General features: G+C 37.7%; 1 pseudogene across 1 annotated transcript; it reads right to left on the bottom strand.

Moving 5' to 3' along the window:
* Positions 1-1,110: 1,110 nt before the first annotated feature.
* On the bottom strand, positions 1,111-1,713 carry LOC311627611 (large ribosomal subunit protein bL9m-like; annotated as a pseudogene). Its single transcript has one exon. The product of its transcript is annotated as a large ribosomal subunit protein bL9m-like (transcript).
* Between the last annotated feature and the right edge of the window lie 8,706 nt (positions 1,714-10,419).

The following is a 10,419-nucleotide window of genomic DNA, read 5'->3' as shown; positions in this document are numbered from 1 at the left end:
TGAGGCTGCAGTTAGGTGTTTACCTATGCCTCCATCTTGTTTTTTTTGACATTATTTTATTTTAGATACATTCTCATTACACAGTATGGACTGATTTAAAGATAGTCTGTTTAAGTTACTGGCCACTTTTTTATAGCACAGAGATCTGTGTTATGATGTCACTTTGGTGAACCCAGGGAATTTGATGGCTGTGGGAACTGGGGTGTCTTGCTGGTGTCTTCAGCCAGCATCCCCTTCCCATCTTTCTCCTCTGCTGCTTGTCTCCCGTAAGTAATAACCTAAACCCAGGCAATTACAGCAACAAACAGCTTTATTTTTTTCTCTAGCTTATGTGCTCTGGATGAAAGAAAACTGCTCTCTATAGGGCACAGACTTTATACAAATTTAACACAGCAAAAAATAGAGAGCCTGTTACTCATAACCGTTACAAACTAATCTATACCTCTACACCTGTATTCAGAGTCTGTCTTCTAATCAGCCCATGGCAGAAGCAAATTGTATGCTCTCCCTGATGAGGTACAGGATGCAATCAAGCACAGTGTTCCTGCAGCAGGCTCAGCTCTGTAACCTGCAGGGGTTGACTTAAGTGAGTCCCTGCTCTTCTGGGTAGAAGTGTGGAATGCAGCAAGTATGAAAAGTCGGGAAGTCCTTCAATGTGTGTAAAGTTACAGTTGCATGAGAAGAGTAAGATCTCATGACCTGTGCAATGCAGTGCCTAGGTTTGACAATTTCATGTTGGGAAATTGAAAACTAAAGAGGTTCCTTTTTTTTTTTTTTTTAAGAACACAATCTCTTTATTTTTTCTTGAGACCAAAATGTTCAATTTGGATGATGAGGATACGGCAAGCACCAAAGACAATGGCTAGCTCTTCCATTCATTCCAATGAATTCCAGCGGAGGGAGAGGAAATAGGACCTAGGCTGTTTTTTGATCTATTCATATTCGTCTTATCACATCTACAACTTGGCACTTCTTGAGCAGGACTGCCCCAATAAGGCCAGATGTGATGATAGTTGAAGATGGAGATGACAAATATGGAGAATTCAACATGTGTATGCAGTTTAGTCCGATGTCTCCAAATGGACTCTAACACTCCATGCTTGGTCAGAGCTAGCTCGTCTCTGCTCTCCTGTGCCTTGGTTCTGCTCCTCCATGCCTGAGGGAGAGCAGGTGCAGACCATGTGGGCCATTTTCCCGGCAGTGGGCCACCAGGTACCTCTGTCTCTTGGTCTCGGGCCTCTCACAGTTCACCACAGACATAGGTACCCTGACAGTGTCAAGCCCATTTCCCCCCACCTCACACCAACACTCGCCCATCCAGTGATGGGCTCTTCTGGTAACTTTACTGCATGTGGGGATACCACACCACCAAGACATGTTAGAAAATGACCGGCAACTCTCTCAGGATTTAGCTCCCATTTGAACTTATTCTTCATTGCCACCTCCAAGTGACAGCTTTGCAGGAATTTCCCTGTCGCCTCACCGGCCTTCGTGTGCATCTTTTCTAATTTTCCTTCTCTTCTTAGCAATGTCTCCTCTTCAAATAAATCTTGTTTTCAGGGAATGGCCTTACAGCCAGTCTTTGAAGGAGTCCATTTCATCCCCCAGATTTCTTCACTAAAATCAGGTCACCCTGAAGCCAAGGGCCTCTACCAACTCCAATTGCGACTTCATGAGGATGAGCTCCAGATGGTCTTTGGGCCAGTGCTTCATGTCCTTGCCCAGATTATAGATGTGGGGCTCTCCTGGCCAGTGGCTCCTCCCACCCGCGGCTCCTCCCACCCGCGGCTCCTCCCACCCACTCTCCCTCCACCTGTGCTCCTCCACCCTCGCTGCAGGATGACCTCTGTGGTGTGAGAGGCTGAAGCCACGCCCCTGGCCTGGTGCCCCTTTCCAGTTGCAGCCTGAACAGGGTCCCCACTAGTCCTGGCAGCAGAAGTGCCCAGCCAGGGCTGCTAGCTAAGCTAATTCCTTTATTAAGTGTCCTTATCACCAAAAAGCAAAACCAAAGGGCAGGGACACAAGAGGTCTTGAAGATTACAGACTTGTTCAGTGCCCTGATTGTGGTGATGGTACTAAAGGTGCATGCACACCCCCCCCCAAAATGCATACTTAAATATGTGCAATTTTTGTATAGTAATGACACAATGACAATCATATATGCATATGAAATTAACATGTTGTACACCTTAAATTCACACAATCTTATATGTCAAATATATTTCTTTATAACAAAAAATACATTTTAGAAAAATAGTAATACACTATACCTAATTAAAGCTTGGGGGTGGGGGGGGGAGAAAAGATTGGAAAGCAATGAAGTAAGTACAACAATTTTCCAAAGCATATTCTACAAAAACCGCAATTATGGAGATCATTAATACATTTTGGAGAAAGGTTTCATGCTTACATAAATTTGAGGAAATTGTGTTAAAATTCTATTACTTGTTTTTAATTTTCTGTTACCCTTTTATATTTCATATTTGCCTTTTCAGCTGTATTGAAATATAATTGAATTACTATTAGTAATATATTCACAGAATTGTCTATCTATCTTCACACTCTAATTGTGTATGACACTTCATTCCCTTAAAGAAGCTTGCATCCTATTGCAATTACTCCATACCCACACCACCCGAATGTAAACAACTACTATTGTGAATAATGATGCTGAGCATTCATGTGTAAATTTTATGTCAGGAAACATCTTTAGTTTTTACTTGACTTTGAATAGTATTTTCACTGAGCAAAGAAGGTTAAATTTGCAAAATTTTTTGTTGTTTTCAGTTCTGTAAAGACATTTTTAAATTGTCTTCTGGATTCCATCACTTCACTGAGAAATAAATTTTATACTTATACTGTTTCTCTTTTGAAGGTAGCATGTCCTTTTGCTCTAATGCTTTTAAGGTTTTTCTTGTTGCTTTTGGTTTTCATAAAATTGGCTATGGTGTGTAGGTCTGGTTCTCTTTGTAGTTATTGTATTTTGGATTTGTAGAAGTTCAATAACAAGAATACTGCTTCAGCTCCATTGCCCTTCCTTTGCTCCTGGAACTCTAATTACACATATGTCAGATCTTCTCATTTCATCCATATTTTTTTTTACATTATCTTTCAAATTCTCTATATTTACATTTATAGCCTTCAGTCTAGATATTTTCTATTGTTTTATTTTCAAACTTATTAATTCTTTCATCTTCTGTGCCTGTGTTTTTTTAAACTCAACTACAGATGCATTACTTTTTTAATTCATATTACAGTTAATAAAATTTTGGTTCCATTTAAGCAAGTCTATACTGACAATTCAAACAATTTATAAATAGAAAAAAGGTGTTCTCCAAAATACAATGATCTCTAGCACAAAGAATGGTTAGAAATAAGTTAGAAAGAGGTTGGAAAGAGGCTTGTCGAATGTACTTTTAGAATAAGAATCTATAAACTGAGAAGAAAAATAAACTCTAAATAAACCTTGAATATTTAAATATTAATGAATAAATTGGTTAGAATGCTTCTTTAAGAGAAGAGAAATGTTCCATGAAAAGGTGTGGTGATGAAGAAGTACAATGAAGTTTGGGCAGAAAAAATTAGTAATTTTGTCTGAGAAATGAGTTTATATTGGTCTATCACAAAGCTACTTTCTACTGAGAGCAAATTTAGGCCAAAAATACTTTAATAGTTTAGTATACATATGTTTGCGTTTTTCTGTAATCTGCTACCAGGCTATCAGCTCTAATAGAAGCAATAATAATTTTCATTTCTATATCCTTTCCTGTGGGCAATAAGGGTTTATAGGAGTTTTTAAGAAGGAAAGAAATAAGCTAATATCAATGTTTTGGAAATATAATTTTGAGAATAATCATAAGGACAGAAAACATACAGGCTGGAGGCAAAAGCTCAGCTACAAGGTCTCTATAGTCAACATATTTTATGTGGTAGGAACAGAGAGGAAGAATGAGACTCCATGGAAGAAGAACGGACACAACTTAGTCAACTGACTGTAGAAAACCAAGAAAAGAGGGAAGGAACTTACGGTCTGTACAAATGGAAGAATACTGATTTTTTTTTTTTTTTTTGTAGAAACAGACAAGAAGCACTTTGTACCATGTGATACCACGGTGCTCTGCCTGATTTTTCCACTTTCATACCCTGTATTACAATTCATAATCTGTTTCGCACTCTCTATGGTTTAACATCACCCCAACGTGGAAATTGCACAGACTTTTCTATCTCTGATTGATGACCCTGTACTCTCTCATAGCATCTACAGTCAATGACACAATTTTCAGTAATTATTATCTGGTGGCATTTTGGTTGTGGTTGTGTTAAATGAATGGTTCACATATGTTTCCAAATAGACTATACATTTCTGAATACTAGGAAAATGTTGTGTAAATTCGGAGTGCTAAATTTAATCTTTGATATACTCTATTGGGCTATAATGAATTTTAATAAATATAAATAAATAAATAATGTTGTCATGACCATACCATGATACAGGTATTTCTAGAGTTCCTTTAAAAAATGTATTGATCTTTAGAGAAAGAAGGAGAGGGAGAGAGAAACATCTATGTGAGAACAGAACATCAATCAGCTGCCTCCTGCACACCGCCTACTAGGGATGGAGCCTGCAACCCTGGCATGTGCCCTGACCAAGCATCGATCCTTTCAGTGCACTGAAGACACCCAGCCAACTGAGCCACACCGGCCAGAGCTAGAATTTCTTAACTGTTAAGACACTAAAATGACATAAACACGTACAAATGTTAGCTTTACTGAGTTTTCCAAGTGTGCTTTACATTCCTAATTATAGCTAATGTTCACTTCCATCATTCAATTTGTTTTCTGCTTCAGCTTACTTAAATTTATTCTCTAGAATGCTTGCAGTTTGAGTAGCCTTTTCACTGAAATATAAAGGTCAAATAAAAGGGACCATATGTAATACCTTCAACAATAAAGATTAAAAAAAAAACCACGAATATTAAAAGAAACACATATTAAAAACATGTATAACAATCTGGTTTAAATACTGTGGAAGTTTATAATCTTATATAAGAAAACATGTAGAGGTCTAGTAGGGCCCTGGTCCAGCATGTAGTAGATCTATTTTCTCTATTAGATGGCTTTCCCCTTACCTGACTTCAGCATTTGCTGATGTCACACTTAATAGGATAATTGCCAAATTAAACAAGAAGTGCTGTCTCTTTTGTTAAGAGTGAGGACTCTTTTAGAGGCATCTTGTCAGATTTGTCCTTATGTCTTATTGAACAAAATCACATACCCAGCCCTAAATCAATTACTTTGAAGTGCAGCAGGATAGCCATGATTGTCTTAGAATCATCGTAATCTACCATCTATTGTTTCAAAAGGCATCCTTTCTTCCTTACATGTAGAGCACAGGGTGGATAGCTGAATAAATCTCAGTGATTTTAGAAAGCAGAGGGAAAACATAGATTTGTGGTAGCTAACCAACAGGGGAAACTAGAAGTTCTATACTGCTAATTGATCACAAGGAACAATTTTATTTTGTTAAAAGTATTAATTTATTCTTGTGCAAAAAATTACATTAGTTATTTCTGTATAGCATGTGTAGTAACATTTTATATGATAAAGCTAAGAAAAAATATAAATCGTTAAACTTTCCTTAAGAATATCACAGATATCACAAAAGAATTCTCACTTATAATAAATGCAGAGGCCTGTTAGGATATTACATAGTATTGCAGAGTATTCTCTAAAAAAATGCAATTTTGCACACATTGTTTATAATGTTATATGATGACAATTGTAGGAATGTTGCAGGGAGGCCTGAGAGATGTCAGGTCTTCATTGACTAACTTAGAATGATTTTTTTAATGTTAACATGTAAAAAGACATATTACTTTTTTTCTCTTAGATTGAGAGACAGAGGAGTACCGATCAGACTGTCAAACCTCAGAGGGAAGGTAGGGGAGAGTAGGGGTAAGGGGGAGAGATCAACCAAAGTGTTGTATGCATGCATATAAGCCTAACCAATGGACACCGACACCAGAGGGGTGAGGGCATGAATGGGGGCTGGGGGGACAATGGGGAGATAAGGACACATATGTAACACCTTAATCAATAAAGAAAAAAAGAAACATTTTCAAAAATGAAATAAAAAATATTATCATTGTAAAAAAAAAAAGAAAGTAATTTCATTAAACTGACCTGGGTGATGAACTTTTCCCCCTCAATTTTCGTTTTACCTGAACTTTCTACAGCATTTGAGTCATTACTCCCTTTTATTTGAAACTTTCATCCTTTGTTTTCTGTGACAATAACCTCCATGATTTCTAAGATTGTTCATGAGAGATGTCATTTTTCACTTGGTAAAATGATAATAATTACATCAACATGCAAATTTGTTTTGGAAATTCTTTAAGACTATGTATTAATGACTATGAATAAAAAAAGTTCCAACTATTTCAGCAATAATACTTATTAGCTCTCTTATCTTTGATAATAAGAAGGCCTTTGACTTATTGTGATTCACCTTAGGATTTCTCATCTTTATGATGGTGCAAAAACAATACACATTTAGTAGAAATTGTACTTTATATTTTGAATTTTGATATTTTCCTGGGCTAGATACACAGCATGATACAATCGTGATCCTGGGCAAAAGCAGTAAGCCACATGATCATGAGGTTAAACCATTGATATTCTAAAGGAAAATGTGCTACTAGCATTTTTTGAATATTGTATTTGTGTTTTTATATCTCATCACGTCTACAAACACATCCATCTTTGTATTCCATTTCTGATGAGAAGAGGAAAGCAATCACCCTTGGAATGAAACTCAAAATAATTGCCCAACTGTAGACTATTGTGAATATTCTGAGCATGTTCAAGGCAAGCTATGTTAAGCTATGATGTTCAGTAGATTAGGTGTATAAAAGGCATTTTTGACTAACAATATTTTCAACTTAAGGTGGGTTTGTTGGGATGCAACCTCATTGTAAGTTGAAGAGCAACTATATTGAGTTTTGTCCTCATTTAAATATCCTTATATTTTTAGGTAAGATAAGACCAATAAACATTTATGAGTGATGGAGAGAGGGAATCTTGGATATAAATCATGTGATAGATATTGACTCTTTGTTATATTAGAACTAGAGGCCTGGTGCATGAGTTCATGCACCAGTGGGATCGAGCTGAAAATGGCTCTCTGAGGTCCCCCAAGAGGTCCCAGATTGTGTGAGGTTGCAGGCCAGTCCGAGGGACCCCATCAATGCACGATCTGGGACTGGGGAGGGACATGGAAGGTTGACCAGCCCAGGAAGGATTTTGGGAGAGCTTCAGGGTGTGTCTGGCCCATCTCACTCAGACCTGATCAGCTGGACCCCAACAGCAAGCTAACCTACCAGTCAGAACATCTCCCTGGTGGTCAGTGCACGTCATAGTGAGTATTTGGGTGACCTTAGCTTATCATTAGCATATTACACTTTGATTGGTTGAACAGCTGACCTGATGTCTGACACTTTGATTTGTTGAACAGCTGACCAACTGACTGAACACTTAGCATATTAGTCTTTTATTATATATGATTAGGCACCAAATGGGTTCCTTCCTCTATGGTGGTCACAGAAAATGGCTTCTTGGTCTTCCTGAATTTTTGAAAATCAGCTTCAGTTTTGATAATGGGAATTGTCTGAGGTATGTGAAACAGAATAAGCAACCCCTCTGAGAAACTCTGCCAAGTTTCGCATTCACTTGTAGGGTTTGGCCTTGCTGTATGTATTGGATGGGACCTGTATCAGCAAATGCTGTGAATATTTATCTCGTTTATGGATAGAAAATGAGGGCCTTCATTTTAGGATGCTTTAATTTCTGCATTTCTTTTCTTGCCATTGTGAAAGCAGTAGCAGTTTGTGGTTGCGGTGTTGGTGTGGAGAGATTGTTGAAGATTTTTCTTTATAGAGTTTAGAGACAGATACTAAGAGTAACTGAGATGCTACATGTCTATGCATTGGAACAGTGGTTACTAGAAATTCCAAGGGCTAACATGATCCCCAAGTCTGAACAGTTGGATGAGAAATACCATCTTTTCAGAGATGACTGGTAATTGCCATCAAGTCTGACTGCAGTCTATGTGAGGATTAGCTAATCATCTAGACACCCAAACTCCTGGTAAGGGAAGGAGAATCAGCACAGACAATGAGAGTAAGTAAAATCAGATGCTGACAGTTTTATGGCAGCAGTTGGTCATTCATCATAATTATTGAGAAAAACCATTGATTCTTCTGCTGTATGAAAAAAATGCAGTGAATGTTCCCATTTCTGACAGCCCTGACCGCCATCAGCATCATCAAATCCACGAAGGCTTAAATTGAGTTGGTTGGAAGGAAGAGAGACAACTGCGAGTTAGAATAGAGAGATTCCGAAACCAGGCATAAAATATGTGCACATACTTTGAAAAGTATCAATTATATTCCAACCAAGCATTGAAAACTAATTTTTAAATAATTTAAAATTTAATAATATTTACTGAAGTCTATTACGTATGAATTAAGAAACCTGGGATACCTTCCTGACCTTGACCAAATCATAATAGTAGCTACAATTCGTTGAGAACTTACTGACAATCACTATGTTGAATGATTGACATTTATCATTTTATTTATACTTTAAACAACTCATATATATATAATCATCCCCATTTTACGTAAGAAAAACCAAGGCTCAGAGGGCTTAAGAAACTTGTCAAAGATACTTGCCAAGATGCATAGTTAGAATTCTTATCCATTATCTAACCTCAAAGCCCATACAGTTAATTAGTTTGATACATTGCTCAAATGGTTGGAGAAAATAATGTTAATATCAAGTCAGATTTGTTTCTTTTTAGCACATGAATTGTTTTCTCTTTCAACTCCTATGCAAATTCTCTAATAAGCTCCTAAATATCTACATTTATGTGGAATTCAGATTCAAAGGCAATCACTGGTCAAGGGACTTGACAGCAATCTTGCCAATTAAGCAGCAGCCCTAACTGTAAGAATGTTGTCCTGTGCAAAAACCGGTGCTGTATTCTCAACGAGCTTGCCGCTGCTGGCACGGGCATCATTAGAATCTAGGGAAACAACTGTTTGCTAATGAACATCAACAAAATGCAAGACATGATCTGTCAGGAAGTGAAGACATTTGAAAGAAAGTTAGTGAATAGGAAAGCAGTGGGTGATAAAACAAGTGGAATCCTGCCTGAGGCTCAGTGCCACAGTGGCTTCTAAAAAGAAGTAGTTGGATCTTTGGGGAAATAAATGAACAAAAGTTTCAAATAAGATGCCTATTTTACTTTGGTCTCTTGCGTGTGTGTGTGTGTGTGTGTGTGTGTGTGTGTGTGTGTGTATTTGCACAATAGAATTCTCTGTTTCATGGCTCTTTCTGACTTCTCTTAGGTAATATGTCACTTAAATACGTTCCTAAGCTTTTATTTTTCTCAAGGCAAGACTATAATAGTTCTCCCCAGAATAACAAGGTTGTAGGTTTTATAACCCAAGTCCAGTAGAGAAAAAAACCACATGTATTGATTTTTAAAAAATTTAGTGCCCATTTCAACTTAAATATCTCTTTTTCTCCCTTTTTATTCCTTGATTTTGCTGTGAATACTATGCAGGCACTAAATGATTTCAATAGAGTTAATATTTACAGTTAATCTCCTTCTGCTGGTATTTATTCCAGCAAAGAAAACATTCTGCATCCCTTTCTTATTTTCTTTCCCCCACATCCCTCTGCCACCATCATTTGTCTGAGAAAGGTCAGTCCAGTTTCCGGTGATGGGTGGTAGAGATCTTATACTACACACTTCCCACCACTGAACTTAATGCAGACTATAAATAACCCGATTCATTTTTAAATTAATTCCCTCTAACCACTCTCAGCTCACCCTGTGGAAATCCGTTTTGGGTCCACACCTCAAGCTCCTATCCGTTCTTTCTCCTTTAACACAGCACCCCTTCTCATGAACATGCTTTTCTCTCCCTTTGTTTGTCAGCCAAGGTCTTGAGGAGCAGTGAGCTCCTCAGCCTCCTGCAGTTTGATTCCCCCCCCTCCCCCCCCCCCCTCCGCCCCAAACCATGTAGGGGAAGCAGCTTGTCCAAAGCTCAACACTGGGTTCCATCCAGTGAAAACTTTCCAATATTTAATATTTATAATTTCTGGATTCTCTACATCACATTTTTTTTTTCCTTTCAAAGTTTCTATTCACTGACATCAGTATCTCTGTGCTTCTATACTTCTGGCCAGTTATTCCATTCTCTTGATGAGATTCTCCTTCTCCTCACACTCTTACTCCTTTTGTATTGTTACCCTTAATCTATACTTGTCACTCTACATATTCCCTTTGCGTAATCTTATCCATTTTCATGATTTAAGTAGTAGATAACGATGCTCTGCAGCTCACAATGT

Source organism: Pipistrellus hanaki, assembly GCF_964339955.1.
Source record: "Pipistrellus hanaki genome assembly, chromosome: 9".
NCBI lineage: Eukaryota > Metazoa > Chordata > Mammalia > Chiroptera > Vespertilionidae > Pipistrellus > Pipistrellus hanaki.
Note: the sequence above shows the minus strand (reverse complement) of the source record. Positions and strands in the feature narration are given on the sequence as shown.